Below are 17,167 nucleotides of genomic sequence, written 5' to 3' on the forward strand. Positions count from 1 at the left end.
TGGTGTGGGATTTTTAAGCATTTATTTGGAAATATTTCGGACCATTGTTGCTCACAGCAACAATGTCAATTGACGCAAGATATTGACCTAGCACTGCATTTCACTTCCGACATTGATATTCTTGGTAAGGATAATATCAGGCCGGCTTTGATTTTGATCTTTTGGCGGGTGACAAAATTAACGTCAATTCTTTTTAGGTTGTCGCATTTCATAATATTTGAACGGGACCGAAAACAGTCTCAATAAATCTTTCTGTAAAATATGTGTGGTCCTGAAAAGGACCAATTGTTTGATCTCCACAAATTCCACATCCTCTCCACTCCATCGTTGGTGGCCATCAAGGTGATCACGCTGACTGCTGCTATTTTACCACACCGTCCGTCCGATGCGAAAATGATTGGATTCACAACAGCAGCGCTCAAGCCTGACAGTGGTAATGTTCAGCAGAGGCAGAGGGAAAAATTCCACCTTTTCATGATTTGCTCCTGCTTCTGCTTGCCACTTTTTTTGTTTTTTTTTTTTTTTGACTTTTGACTTTAAGGCTCTGAACTATTTGATGTATTATTTAAACTTTTGGTTTAAATTTGACAGATGGAAAGTTATCGATTAACCCTGCTATCTGAGCGTGGTTATTTCTGACAGACAAGAAGTTAAATTTTGACAACCTTGGTTAAGTTCTTCTCGAAAACCGGTCGATCGACAGCACAAGGATTTTCGAACAAAGAAAATAACTTTCGAAATGTCACTTTTAACCACGAGTTAAATTTAACTCGGCAAATGGTTCACAGCCTAAATGATCTTTATTTCTTGTACTTGTACATGTATTACTTATCAAGTTTTAAGAATGACCACCTTGGTGGGATTTGTGGGATACACCCTACGCCCCGTAAAATATGCGCTGCAACATACCCCTCGGCTAACTGTCAATTGACGTTGACGCGGCCAAAATAAGTAGAGCGTTTGCAAACACTTCACTAGGCTGTTGTGAGCAGTCAGCAAAGAGCATCGTCCTCCCTCGTCTGCACGCCGTCAATCAGGTAAGTTGTACCATAGAGGTAACTCTAAGACTAGAAGGTCCCGAAATAAGGTGCTCAACTTTTTGGCTCAGCTCTGGTACTCTCTTCGGTCCCAAGCTAATCGATTCACCCCTCGAAACATAGGAAAATCCACTAACCCCTCATTTTATCTGTCAAAATTTCATAGCGAATCAAAACAAACATTGCGTAGTACTAGAATTTCGACTAGAATGGGGTACGTTAATCGTTTGCTTGGGGCCAATAGGCTAGTCAAGTAATGAGCCAATTTCAAATCGATAGTTTCGTATTGATTGTTGGTTGTACTATATACAAATTGCTTATCAAAGCATGTTCTGATAAATTACATTTTTGTGCAAATTTAGTTTTAATTTCGTTAATTCTGAAATCTATTTTGGCAATGCCTGCCTCTTCGTGTAAATTTGTTATTCTAGTGTCGAAAGGACGATCAAGTATCATCTTCAGCACTCTATTCTGAGCTACCTGGATTTTGTTCCTGTGAGTCTGTGCACATTATTCCCACACCGGAGCTGCGTAGAGGATAGGTGCTATGATTTGTTTATAGATAGCCAGTTTGTTCACCTTTGAGAGGCGGGATATGCGGCAAATCAGCGGATACAGACATCTAACCAAGGCAGAACACTTGACTAGGGTTTTCTCAAATTGCGAACGGAAAACGAGCTTTTCATCGAACAACATCCCGAGATAGGTTACTTCGGCAGACCACTCAACCCTTGTGCCATCCATGATTACAGTACAAGATGGAGCCGGTTTCAGTTTGGGCGATTGCCGATGGAGGAACATGATCGCTTGTGTTTTGGAGGCATTGATTTTGATTTTATACGTGGTGGCATAATCAGCAAAGGCGTTAAGGCATCGTTGAAGTTTGTTCGTTATTTCGCGAGGCATCCTTCCTTTGACGGCTATTGCGGTATCATCTGCGAACAGGAAGAACACGCAACCGTCTCCGAGGGGAGGAATGTCGGAAGTGTAAATGCTGTAAAGCAAGGGGCCCAGCAGACTGCCTTGCGGGACTCCTGCTGGGATGGAAAACGTGTCTGAAAGACAACCATTCAACGATACCTTAAACGACCTTTGCTGGAGGTAGTTACGGGTGATTTGAACCAGATGCAAAGTAAAGTTACAAAGCTTGTATACAAGTCCGTCATGCCAAACATTGTCAAACGCCTTTTCAACGTCTAGCAAGGCCATGGCTGTGGATTTGGATACAGCTTTGTTACTTCGGATGTTATTCATCACCAGTACTAGCTGGTGATTGGTGGAGTGCCCCTTTCTGAACCCGAACTGTTCCAGAAGGAGAATGTTGTTTTCCTCGACAAATTTGAGCAAACGATTGAGAATGAATTTCGCGAACAATTTGCTCAGTGCTGAAAGGAGGCTGATTGGTCTATAGCTTGAAGACAATGTTGGATCCTTACCGGGTTTGCGGATTGGTATGATTTTTGCTACTTCTGGAGATGCTTGGAAAGTAGTGCAGTTCCAAACATCTGTTGAAGATAGCGGTTAGGAGAGACTGCACTTTCATGCTGAGTCTCTTCAAGATCAAGTTGAATATACCGTCAAACCCGGGGGCCTTCATGTTCTTGGTGCATTTCAGCGATGAGCAAATTTGTTTACTGTTATCATATCCGCCGGAGGCAAGACACAAGGGGAGGCATCTAGGTTTTGAACGCATTGCGCAATCATCGAGCGGACTTTGGATAGTCGAGCCATGCAAATGCGATGAAGCGACATGCTCGCCGATCGCATTTGCTTTCTCCTGTGGGGTGTTTAAAAGCCGATCGTCATCATTTTCGACTCTGAGAGGTGGAACTGGTTTGGGATGAGTTTTGAGGACCTTGGCTACCTTCCAGAATGGTCTGGAGCGGTCGTCTAGATTCTGGACAACACGCCCGAAAATTTCATTTTGGAGTGAGTCCATTCTGGAAGCAATCTGCCTGCTCAAATCGGTCATTTCACCTTTTTTTGCCCAGATCTCCAGTCCTCTGAAACTGGCGTCTACGAACATTTCTCACCCGAATCAGTAATTGGGTGCGGGAATCAATATCAACAAACTTACCCCTCACATGAACTTATCGAACGTATGCATCGTCAGTCATGGATATGGCCTGTTGGAGTCCTCCCAACGTCCGGTCGATGTCATCTACGGTGTCGAGCGGTGGATTTTCATTGATGTTGCTGTCCACCATTCGTCCGTACTGCACCCAGTTGACATGATGGTAGTCTTTACGCAGGCAGCTTCTAGCAGGAACCACGTTGACACCGACTTCAGTCACCACCGGTTGGTGGTCGGAGCTGAGATCGTTGTGCGCCTCCGGCTTGGATAGTCCGATGTTTGACAGGAAAAAGTCCAGCGTGGAGGGATTTCCCGCCGGAGAGATGAAAGTTGGTTCGTCCGGAAATTGCACAGTATACAGTCCATGTTGTGTGTGGTCGAACAATAGACATCCGTTCCGGTTCCTCTGGTAGTTCCGCCAAGCTTCATGGCGGGCGTTCAGGTCGCCCCCAACGATGAATCGGGAGCTAGTACGGGTGATGGCGGTCAGGTCTTTCTCGAATTGGATTTAGTTCGTTGCTTGCAGTACACTGATGGCGTTGGTAGTATACAGCGATAAACTGGACGTTGCCAGTTGGTGATTCCACCTCCACACTAACGGCCTCGATGATAGAAGTGCGGATGTGGGGCAGAGTGCAGAACTTGATTCCTTTTCTGACGATGACCGCTAGACCACCCTCCTCCCTGGAGCTGGTGCGATCAAGCCGGATATTGTTGTGGTCAGGCAACCAGAAGCTGTCACCGGACTTTAGGTGGGTCTCGGTTAGAAGACCCACGTCGATGCTATGCTTGCGGAGGAAGTCGGTAAGCTCAATCTGTTTTGCTCTTACAGAGCAAGCGTTCCAGGTAGCGATGGTTAGTGGTTTAGATACCATATTGGATGATGAACTTACCGAGCACTTGGCTATGCTCGGGCTTATTTCGGCACTTACGTACATACCAAAAAATAACTATTTTTACACGAGACGTAATCCATCTTTGACGTAAATTATGGAACGTAAACAAACATGTCATGTAAAGTTAAGTGTTCCCAAACCGAAACATACGCAACTGGACGAAAAGTACGATTGATTGAATTTATTTTCTCGTTTCTTTCAACTGATTCTTATGTCATTTGGGCCGCTTGCATGTGTCGGTCTCAGTCAGGCACGGAAATTTACATTACTTTTTGGTAGTGTGTAGAGCACCGGTCATGTTGATGAAAATCTCCATCAATTCATCCGCTGTGAACAGAATATCCAGACGTTTATTGAAGGGGGGCGGTTCGCACCCTTGGATTCGCTTGTCCATGAAGAGGCGGAGAGTCCTCCGCCCTGAAAGCCGGAGCCTTATCCTTTCTTCGTGCTGGTAGATTGTTGGTGGACGCCTGATTTTTAATGCACTTGAAATCCTCGCGTTTAGGGCACTGCTTGTTGGATCCTTGGTGAGCACCACCACGGTTGGTGCATTTTAACGCCACGGCTCCATCCGCAGGGCAGTCGGAAGTTGCGTGGTCTTGAGCGCAATTGCTACAGCGTGGCTTAATGTTGCAGTTGCGGGTGCGGGTGCCGTGTCCGAAGTTCAGACACCGTTGGCACTGAGTCACATCACGATGGCCGCCATGGTATGGCTCCCAGCGAACGATGATGAAATTGATGGAGCGGATGGCTTTAAGCGCGTTGAGCGTCACCGTTACCTTCTGGAAGTGTACCAGGAAAAGGCAATCTGGATACGCCTTCACATTTTCGTCCATCCTTGTCATTTGATAGACGGCACTTGGGGCCAGTTTGTACCGGTCCCTGATTTCAGCTTCGATAAACTTCGGGTCGAAGTTTGGTAGGCCCCTGATGACGACCTTGAATGGCTTCTCACCGGGAATATCGTCGGTGAAGAATTCCACCTTGGAAGTCCTCAGGTGGGTGACGACCAAGACATACTCTGCTTTGGTACGGAGCACCACCTTGGTGCCGACTCTGCCCAACTTGTATTCGGCTTTAACGCCCAGCGTCGCTAGATCCGCGATGAGCTCATTAAGATGGGCACTTTTGCCGCACTCGGGCCGGCAGAATTTTCGTTGTCGATGTCGTCGCCGAAATCACCGATGTCGCTGGCTTCTGCTTGCCACGCCGTCCAAAGCTTTAATGAGCGGAGGAACGACAGCAAAGCTCTTATATAGTTTTACAGGTTCAAGCAAAACGATGCGCAACCAAATGGTATTCGATTATGACCCAAGTAACAATTCAAAAACCATTTAGCATCCACTCTGATTTATGATGGTTTTATAACGGCAATGAACAATCCATTTAGTTTAAATATAGCATTTTGAAGTGTAAAATATTCCTGCTTAGTAATTCAGCTTTTTGCTGTTTTAAAAACCTTTCATAGTCTGGAAAGAAAGTCAAAAACTGTCTTGTTTTAAAAATAAATTTAAAACAGTTATCAATCCCTCCTTAAAACTGTTCTGTAATTCAAGCATAAACGTGATTACCAATTGTCTATTAATGTCATGATAAAATACTTTATAAACGAGTTCGATCATTATAAAATCAACCATAAAACAATAAGGTTTTGCATTAGAGAAAAAAGCATTTATTGTTGCTTTTTAGCCTTTTTAAAAAGCATAATTAACTCCCAATTACTTTGTTTATAAATTGAGCTTAAAAGATGGTTCCTCATGGTTAATAAATGCCAAATTTATGACAAGGAAATCTCGAAGGATAGACGAAGTAGGATAAAAAAAATCAAGTCAATTTCAAATAAATTTACTTTTTTAGAAGAACCAACACACCACCAACGACTGACCATCTGTCGGAGAAGAGTAAAGTGAACGAGGCCCTCGAACTCATAAAAAATTGTCTAAAATTGAAAAACACACCAGCCTTCTCCAGATCTTGCGATGACAATCGAAATAACAACCGATAGCAAACCACTGAATCTGTTCGTTAGCGGAGATCAGCTAGTTTCCGATCCAAAGCAGCGATTTCATTCGGCGAAAGACTCTTCGAAAATTTCATGAAACCGCACATCTCTGCATCATTGGATGGTGCACTTCTTTAACCATCTGGAAGAAGGGGATCTTTTTCGGGAACGATTGCGCTTCTAGCTGTTCGAAATGCGAAATGTTGTAAAACAGCATCGCAATGTATCTGAGTAACTGCTCCCAATCCATCGGGAGAAAACCGCCTGGAAGAATCCTGGATCTCACAGCGCAACTATCGAAAGATAAACAAACTTTGACGTTTAACTTTTTGCAGGCAACTTTGCCTCCATAAATGCTGCCATAAATCTGAACGGGTTAGGATCAAGCAAAATGGGTTTAGATAAATACAATTCAGCCTGCAAGTTTTCTTCATAAAATCCATTTAAAAACCTTATTAATTTGTTAAGGAATTCTTGAAAGCAAAACAACTTTTTCACAAATGACCCATAAAAAACAAATTTTATGCCACCGCCATGTTACAATTAGTTTGCTTGTTTTTTACAATCTTCGATTTTCAATCAATATTTCCTTCGATATAACTTTATTTTGGTAAATTTAGCAATGAGCAAACATTTAAATGCGAAAATAATAAAAAAATCTCGGCCAAGCTCGATCTGAAGAATATATTTTTTTTATTCAATTTTAAATAATTGGTCAAATCGACGTTTTACGATGGTGGACTTAATTTTTTCGATGTTTTCACGTACATTTCACATAAAATTTGATATGGCATTTGAAACTAGGCCACTTAATGAGAACTATTGTGATAAATTTGGATATTCAACAAGATTTTTAAATCATTAGTTTCTATTTTAATTATTTTGATAAGATCGGATTCATAAATCCTTTTCAATCTTGATTGATGCTTTCCTAGTGGATTCAGCATGCGGCTAGGGGAAATGGCTTGGAAAGGGTTTTTATTGTTGCTAAATAGCTTTTATTGTAGCTTTCAAATGGTTCTCAATGCGTTCGTCATACAACCTTTTGCAGTAAATCAATCTTGAAGAGTTTCGAGAATACACCCTTCAGAACCTTCTCCAGAGTGGGCCAACTAGACATATTCTAGTCTTAATGAGGTTTTGGTGGATGCATTAATGACAAAATAGCCTTGACCAGGGTTTTGTGAATGTTGTTTTATAGTTGTTTTGTAGTATTTCATAAAACTCAAAATATTACTTGGGGACGACTTGGTTTGGGGAGAACGTTTATTTCATCGAAACAGTGATAAAATTTTCACTTTTTTTTGTACATTATTCAACGATTTTTTTTTTGAGAAAATTGGCAAAGTATTTATTGAAGTAGTTCGTGAGAATTTTTTTCTATCGATTGGTGTATTTGGAGTATAATTTCATCTATAAATGACCAAGTTATACGCATTCAAAACCTTACACCTTTTCGCGACGGTCACAATTTTAGATTTTCGATTAACCCCCAGTATCTTCCCGTAAGACGTAGTCTACGTCAAAAAGAACTTTAGGACGGCTTGCAGAAAAGATTTGATGGACGGGATGTGAATGAGCTAGTATCTCAAGCGATGATTTTGGACCCGCGGTTCAAGCAAAAAGCTTTCGGAGATGATGGGAGGTTCAACCTAGGATACCACTCAAATAACCATAGGCACGTTATTTCGCCTTTTTGGCTATATACGGGTCTTCTCAGAACTTTCAAACACTGATATAGCCGTTGTTCAGCTGTATATAGACAAAAAGGCGAAATAACGTGCCTATGGTTACTTGGGCAATCCGTTGTAGAAAAGTTGACTCAGGTCATGACCACAGACATGGACGAAACATCACAAGTGGTTCAGAAGCTGACAACAGTACCGGTATCTTCTCTGTAAGAGGACTTCGACGATTTGGTGATGTAAATTCACCTTATAGCGAGAGTTGGAGATCCGCTAGCGCCTTTGTGTTCCGGCGAGGTCGGTTCCTTGCGAACGCATATTTTCTAAACCAGGCCAAGTAAGTACCGGAAAAAGGAACAGACTGTCGGCTCTAGTAATTCCATATACATCGATTCGCGGAAATATTATCAGACGATTTGGCAACGTGATTTGTTTTGTTTACAAAGCTGCAAACAAACGTGGAGTAAAATGTTCCAGCTTTGTGCGTGACTTTATCGTTGTCTACTCTACGAGTTTGTTTGTTTACGTTGTTTGAATTCTCAGTGAACTGGTGAGCTATTTTTGCAATAACCGCGGTCATAGAAGTGCAATGAAGGGTAGTAATTTGAGTTTTTTTTCAGTTAAAGAATAACGCTGAACTTTCAGAAATGAGTTGCGGACTACCGTCGGATTTTTCTCTAGTGAATTCTATGCAGTATCTAGTTAAAATTTAATGCTTGTTCCAGTACCACTTTGAGCACACGAAATTATATTTTGCTAAAGAATTAAGTTATATTTATAAAAAAGAGAATGTTGCGTTCAGTCTTATTGTGCACTTCATACCAAATAGGACAAATACCCTCCCCATGGACATGGAGGTTGACGGTACTGAAGCAAAGGGTTATGTTTAATTTCTTTATATTTGCAGCGATGATGATTTCCTATAGTGACACATATCACCTTCTTAATGCTTCAGTATACCTCCAACGATTAATTCTTGGTTGTTAATAGAACTTCCTTGATGAAATCGGCTGCTTCATGCAGACTGAGCAATTCTGATTATAGTATCAGATTTGTTCTGTATACAGAGGAACTGGGAGGGCTTATTAAAAACTTCTCACCAATAAAGTAATGATCTTCTAGTTAATTTAGCATATAATTTTATTAATATTTTATTTTATTTAAGCAAATTATTTTTGTTACAGTCAATTAGCATTAGCATACGATACCAGAGATTTAATATTACTTGCTCGTTTTTGCGTAAAATAATCAATATTTATTTTACTTGTAATTACCTTTGAAAGTTTTTTTTTTCAAGTTTTTTTTTTTTTTTTGTTTTTTTCCTGATTTGAAAAATTTCCCAATTTGGTTAGAAGTTTCGAAGCTAACGCATGTCCATAGGCCTAATAGATAGATAGACAGAAAAAGTGTATCATGAAGAATGGTTGCTTCCACTCAATAGCTATAGATGAGTGATTTTCGGAGTTTTGAATTCGGAGCCTGTCAATTTCGCTTTCAGAGTGTCGCAGTCAGCGGTTTTATGATTCGTGAGCGCTCGCGATTCGTACAATCGTTGATTGTGACTGCAAGTGGATCTGGCGGGTTTTGTGTGTCGGACGCTTGCTTTTTGGCCTCTTCTTGTGTCTAACAAGTGCAGAGTATCATTATAGCGTCTAATTGTTTTGAGATTCCTAGTTGCGTGAAATATATTTGTGAGAATATCTTTTTGAGATTTTAGTTGTCACGTTTTGTTTGTAGTTTATATTTTATTTCTTTCATGTAATTATCGTAAATAATAGTTATTCAATAATAGATAGTTCATCCATATATTCGTACTTTGACGCGAAGCGCTGTGGATTATGAGATGCTTGATGACCCTGGAGGGATCGATTTTGCTTACTGAGTAGAAAATCATGGACTTAACTCCAAGCTCTTCCACAGCACAATAAATCGCCACCATCATTTGTATATTTGATATTAAACATTAACCTCGGAAACTATTTGCATATCAAGCGAAAACGTAGTCCTGTATTGTCGAGAAGCGTTATGGTTCTGAGATGCTCGATGACCCTGGAGGGATCGTTTTTGCTTACTGAGCAGAAAATCATGGGTTTAATCCCAAGCTCTCCATCATGACTCTTAAAATTCATTATCACTAAACAAAATTAATATGTTCTTTCGATAGCCGGCTATCGAGAGATTAAATAAACAACAAATAAACAATACATACTTTTGGTTGCATCGCCAACTTGAGGTGAATCCTAACCGAATACCCTACCCAACCCTCCAACTCCGTAGCACTTATGAGGGTGTCGCTAAGTCGGTGGCCTCTCGTTAAGTAAGTACTACATCAACATTTCCTTCCCTATCCCTAGTTATGGTAAAGATGGGCGTGGCCGGGAATAGCGGCAGTCATGCTTCTGTTACTCTTGTTTAGATTGGAACCAATGTTTACTCCCCAACATTATTGCTGAACGTAGTCTAACTGAGAATTTCAGAAGAGACGTGAGTGTCACTAGTATCCAATCTACGAAGTATATCATAACAACGCTAACGCTAACGCTAACTTCATACCAAATAGGACAAATAAGCGCTTTTTCATTTATTAAAAAGGGTGTGCGAATTTTCTTCTAATAGTCTTGGTGTTTTCGATGCACTAATTTCTTAATAAGTTCTCCGAAGACACCAGAACGATTTGACAGAATCTTGTACTTTTATCACACTTTTTGCATTTTTGGGGCTGTCCAGTTACAGATCAATCAATAATAGGGTAGAGAGCTACTTCGGCCTAATCGCCCATTTTGGGTCTATCGAGCAGAAAACATCAAATAAATCCATGATTTCAGAGTTAAGTTAAGTCAATAATGCGTTTGGTACGATACTTTAGTTGATAAGCTACAGAACGAAGTCAATGACAGTTCTCACTGCTCGATTGGCTCAAAATGTCCGCTTCTGCGAATCTCTATACATAGGATTACAAGTCGGCACAGCATATTGAACAAATCCTCTTTCTCAACGGCAATGTTTCAATTGATCCATTTGTCGTGACTTGATGATTATTCTTTACTAACTCTATCTACCTTACTATTTATATAAGAAATATAAATACAAGAAGAACAACATATGAACTTAATAAACCAGTCTAATACTATAAATTTGTATAAATCTCACTAAAAAAAAAGTATTTGAAAATAATAGTGAAATCAATCTGAGATGATGAGCTGTTCTAACGAATCGGTTCTTTTTGGTGAGCTGAGCAGCTCCAATCCGCTCTGCAAAGTGAGCTGAACTGTACATCTCTAGTAGAAGCCATCAAATGATGGTTATTAGTTTTTTTTCAGCTAGTTAATTTATTTGCATAGAAGTGACATTAGCGTTTATTGGCTGCTGTTATTCAGTGCGGTTGACAAATTTAATAATGGTAGTGAAAAATTTGTGTAAACACTTAACAAAACTATGTTGCTAGCTTCTGCTTGTAGCTGTATCTGCAGCTTTTTGACGTAGGATTACGTCTTTCGGCAACATATTGGGGGGTGCAATTAAAAAAAAAAACAAAATCGGCTGCGCTACGAAAAGTGGTCAGGTTTTGACTACTTACAACTTTGTCAATAGCAGATGGATCTTAATTCTAAATAAGCCAATCGATTGGAAATTTTTCTACGAACCTTGTTGACCCCAAGATTACTGCACCCCTGGCCCTGAGTATCGGCCAGTCTGATACTCAGGGCCGGGGGTGCAGTAATCTTACGCATGAAAACACTGGTGGTCAAAATAAGTATAATCCTAAGCAAGAACATACTCCCCGCCTTGAATCACTCATGGATTCATCGATTTTGTTCTTCTTTTCTTTACTTATCGTGTGGTATCCTCCACGTCGTGGTACATGAGTTTGCTTGGGAAGGTCGTGGAAGCGTTGTTGGCTATCCAGGTTTGAACCGAGGGGGTTTGCTCATACAGCACCGTGCGGTTTGATTACGCAGAAGCGGTAGGCGGTCCGGGTCTTGACCGGGGATACTAGTTGGTAGCCTTTAATTCGACAGTTCATGAAGTATCGCAATGTCCCGCAGATATCTTGCAATCCAACAGAGTCTGGAATTGCAGTCGTTCTATACGGGCAGGATCTTGCAAATTGGTGTACGATCGTTTGGCTGAATCCAGAAGGAGTATCCCATTATACAAGCGTAGGAGTGAGGTTATCACGCTAGAAATTATCACTTAGGGCTGCCACCGGAATGGTGATTTAGTTTTTTCGTATGCTGTTGAGCCTTGGGTCACTTAGAAGCGAGTGTGGTTTAGCAGAATCTGGAATGGCCATCGTGCAGAACGCTCCGATGAAGCGGTCACGCAGGTTCAATGCGGTCCGGATTACGTTCCAGAGTGGTGACTTTTTGATCGTGATCGTGATCGTGGTGACGGATAACGTGAAACAAGTAGGGTACGCGTCGGTCTGGATTCCAATCCGGATTGGTATCCCGTCGTTGAATAGACGTCGTATCGTTCGTCGACGACTGGTAATGGTGATTTACTAGTGCTGGTTTGTAAAGTATCTCGAGACAGGCCTCCTCACAGCTTCCGGGGTCATGGACGGTGTGCTGTAAAGGAGGATTATCTGTACGCGTATTGTTGGAAAAGAAAGAAAGAGTAGGTACTTAACTTGCGTCAAGTCCGAGCCATGGGGTTCGAACCCACATGGCGAGCTTGACTCTTTACAGCTGAAACAGGATCCGCTCGATTCCCCCGAGCATGGGCCAGGATCTCGTCTGGCTGCTCTGTTCCCTGAGCGAGGGTCTTCTCAAGGTGAGAAGATGTAATAGATGGTACTATGATGATTTGCTTGCGAGTTTGAGAGTATCGGGATCCTGAACCGATGTGTGTTGCCGTTAACAGCCAATCTTGTGGTGCATTCCAAGGCGGTTTGCACGCAAAGGTGAATTCCTCCGGTCCGAGCACGTAAGGTGTATCGAGGAACAGAATTTCAAAATGGAAGATTGGCAGTTGTGTAATTGTGACGAGGCAACTAATCCTGTGGTGCAACCTGATGGTGGACTATTGTTTTTCAGTATCGAATGCTATCAGCTGTTTAGGTATAGATGATACGATAACAGTGGAATCTCAAGTAAGGTAGCAAGGAGAGAATCTGCCTTTCTGCACTATGGGCTATTGTGGGTGCCCGTGATGGTTAAACAAACCTGCTAAAATGAACACTTTATAAATTTTCACAGATGTCCAACTGTTGCAATGGTGATCAAAATAATCACCGATCGTGCGCTTTCCCTAACACAGATGTCAAAATCAAATTCCATTCGGTATCGCCTGTCGGTCGTCATCATCATCAGCAGCAGTGCTTTCGGTGTGTGGCGTTGAACATTGTTCTCCAGTACACAACGAAAAGCAGCTAGCTATCAATGCTGCCCTCAATAGCCCTTGATTCACCGAAGAAGGAGGAAGAAGCCGCACCGCTACTGATCGGATTCAGTTGCTGGTCGCGAGCCGCTGTTGGCCATCCAAGCACATCGCCCTCGTTCCAAACAACATACAGCTCGTCAGCCTCATCCGTGTTGAACACCCATATAGCTCAGCATTACTCAAACATCACGATAAAACGGTTGTTTTCAGGACCACCATAAATTATTGTTGTTTAAGAGTTAATTTTCATTGAACGTTCGCTCGCCTTGCTGCCAGCCACATCATCCCCAAAGCTCTTTGATAACATTGGGTTTATTGAAATTTCCACAATGACCGAATACCACATGACCTCCCAAGTAACAATTTGACAGCCTTTTGACTTACTCTCTGATTTATTGTGGTTTAAAACAGCAAAAAGCAATCTTTTTAGTTTAAATACAGCATTTAATAGTGTTAAACATTCTTGATTTGTAGTTCAGTTTAATGTTGTATTTTAAACCTTATAAAATCTCCGAAAAAGTCTGGTTTTAAAAATGAATTTACTTATAGATGCAAATATTTTCCTTGACAAACATAGTACACCATTCCATATTTTGGACTCAGATCCCTTGCCGCACCTTTAAATGTCAATGAAAAATGCTCAATTTTCGATATGTTACATAATTAAACCTAATAATCATTTTCCACATGGGAAAACATGTATCCGAACAATTTTTAAAAAAAATGTACCCCACCCTACTGCTCTACTCTTAAACTGCTTCCCGATAGGTGGAATCAGCCTAGAATTTGCCATCCACCGTTAATCTCATCCGCAGCATCTCAAATTCTCACCGTGATGAGAGTGTTCCGCTGTCAAAAGTGAGATACACGCTTAGGGAGCGGCTCGCCATCGTCATCGCGGACCTTCGCAATAAAAGTCAGTTCACAACATGGACCGTTTTCTCAACAAAAACACACCTGCCAACCACAAGTATCGCAATTTTCCATGGGATCATATTTCTCATCTACCAAGCTGCAAATGAGTGAGAGTCCGCGAGTTCGTGTCTCCAGTGGAAGAACAACAACCAACAACGACGATGAGAGCGCATGTGTCCGAGAGGACGGGTGTGCTTGGTTTCATGGTGTGTGTGTGTGTGTTAATGAATGTGTGCTCTGGCTCTTTCCCTCGCATCCTTACTGTAACGATACATTTCCAATTTATGACAGGTTGTTTTGACAAGTGACAATAGTTAGCCTCCATAAGGAAGGTCTATGTGACAGGATGGGATGCTGCGAAGAGCTGATGCTGGGATATCCCACGTATCTTTTCAGATATTGGGTTTCTTATCGCCAGCTCAGGGGCATAACAGAAAATGATCTAATCTGAATTAACACCAAAACAGTCAGTTCTTGAAAGCAGAATGGAAAATGAATGCTTCTTCTTCTTCTTATTCGCATTTCAAGCTTATTTCGTAGCGCATATTAGCTTATTTCGTGCTCTCAACTTAGTGTTCTACATGCACTTCCACAAATTATAAATTGAATGCCAGCGCCGATGGTGTAGTGGTAAGCGTGACTGCTTTCTAACACCCCAATGGGTCTAGGTTCAATTCCAGCAGGCATACAAATCTCTGGTCATGTCTTCCTTTGGAAGGGAAGTAAAACCGTTGGTCCCAGCCCATGTGTGTTGAATGGGTGCGATATCCTACGCAGATGTGGAAGCTGCCTTCCTGCACATTCGATTGCCGTCAATGGATGGCAATCGATGTCCGTCGGTGATTGGCACTAGATTGCGGAACAGAGACCGACATTAAATAAAAAGGAAAGAATTATAAATTGAGAGCTTTCAATGTCAATACCAATGAATGAATTTGTATATTGTGTGGCAAGCACAATGATACTCTATGCCCAGGGAAGTCGAAAAAATTTCCAACCCGAAAGATTCCCTCGGCCGGACCGGCTTGGTATTACCTTGCATTTACTGACTAGGCTATGAGGCCCCCCTGAAAATGAATGCCCAGGGGGCTATTATTGAGCCAGATTTGAAACCTTCATGTTGAAGGAATATCGAAGCAATCTGTTAATTTTGCACTACTGTGTTACCTGACTTATAGTATAACGAATATACGTTGTACAGTACCATCCCGTTTTTAGCAACACATGATTTTTGTCTTTTGTCCTTTCTAGAAAATCCATCCAATGCTTAATTCAATTTATAATATCACTAGACCCTTCTTTGTGGATCGTTTCTATTTGGTATTTCATGAAAAATTGTCCAGATAGAACTAGTGCAATTCTGAGGAAAGAATTAGTAGTAGAAGTCGTGTTGCCAAAAAACGGGAAGGCACTGTATACGAGTAGCCCGAATTCAACGTTTGACTCATATAATTTGCAATGTGAAATTAGGCGAACTATACGTTACATTTGGGGTACTCGTATACAACGTATATTCGTTATAAGTCAGCCCAGACAACGAGAAGTCGTATAACAATGTATAGACAGTGTCGTAAATTGTTACAGTTTAAGTCAACATCGCATATAAGAATGACATACATCGCATTATGTTTAAGTCAAATCGTAAAGAATGCAAATTTCCGACTTATATACTATCACAAATTAAATCGAATTGCATCGTAAGACTTTTCAAATTGAATCTGTTATTACAGATGAAATCGTATATAATGTCCTCTGCAGTCCGAAGAAGTCGTCACCACTCTACTCGATCCATGTGGCCACACTTCGTCAGCCTCGTAGTCTGCGATGGGTCCGCAGGTCGTCTTCTACTTGGTCGATCCACCTTGCAGCGGCTCTTCTTCTTGATCCTGTTGGGTCGCTTTCGAGAATCATTTTCACTGGATCGTCGTGCGCATTCTTACAACGTGCCCATTCCAGTTGAGACTAGATGAAACTCACCCTAGTGGCTCAACCAAGACTCCCGGATCACTAGCTCAGTAGCATGAGACCCCTGAACTGTGTCACGGGACCGGCATGCTACTGGGTAATTCGGAGGGGTACGCGGAACAACTTGTGCAGAAACTGTGGGATTTCTTAGGTGGTGGTGAAATTAATTGGAAGCTAAAGTGTGGGTGGAAAAAGTCCAGAAGTTTATTCAAATGGAATTATGGTGCGGATGGTTTTATTGGGCTATTATGAGGTGTGTTCTATGGGTTTATGCTTCCTTGGTACGTACCGGTGGTGTTTGCTGGACGATGGCAAGCGCTCACTGGTGGTGATTATATTGGGCAGCTGTTGTTTGATCACTCCGTCGACAATGGTGGATCGGTGTCTTCAACTGGTCTGGAAAATGGCGCCTGGTGACTGGAGCTGTGGTCACTACAATGGTGGGTTTGAGGCTTGGGTTTGCGCATTGCGATGGCGGTTCGCAACCAGGGAATATAGCAATCCCTGTGCAGCTACTGAAGTAGCCTTTTCGGTGTCAACGGCGTCTCCCTTCGTTGGCGAACATCAGCTGATCGTGACAAGGCCACCTTGGTCGAGCCGAGAAGGGTCTTCCTCCTTAACAATTAGGAATACCGAGTCCGAGGATGCTCTCCTTGCTGGCAATTATTAATCCGGAGAGTGGAAGGTCCTTGACATTTAGGCCTAGACAGTCGAGACTGAATTGGTCGAAAAGTGCCGATCGTGAGGATATCCGTGGAATAAACCAAAAAGGTCCTAAAGGACAAATGGTTGTTTAAAACCAAGCCAAAATCATATTTGGTAAAATTCAGTCACCTGAATGAACACCAGGAACATAAAAAGGTCGTTCACTGCACTTTGGTTCACTTTTGTACTCCACTCACGTCTTCTAGGCACAAACGCCGGTTTACTTCTGGGTAATGGTTGACCATCCCAGCTATCAGAAGCTCTCCTTTTCCCATCCAGTTTTCAATTCGTTCCTTATTTCCTCCATTTTTCTTCCTTGTAGCTTATCACCACCCATCCATATCATCTCCTTCGTCTATTGAGTTTTTCTACCACAGTTGATCATAACACCCTTTCGATCCTGTCACATCCAATTAAGCTTATAAACAAATATCATTTTCAAACTACCTACTAAGACAAATTTATACATTTTTCAATAACAGCAATTTTACCTACAATCCTAC

Source organism: Ochlerotatus camptorhynchus, unplaced genomic scaffold (genome assembly GCF_037179485.1).
Source record: "Ochlerotatus camptorhynchus isolate MF236.1 unplaced genomic scaffold, CSIRO-AGI_Acam_v1.1 ptg000062l, whole genome shotgun sequence".
Lineage (NCBI taxonomy): Eukaryota > Metazoa > Arthropoda > Insecta > Diptera > Culicidae > Ochlerotatus > Ochlerotatus camptorhynchus.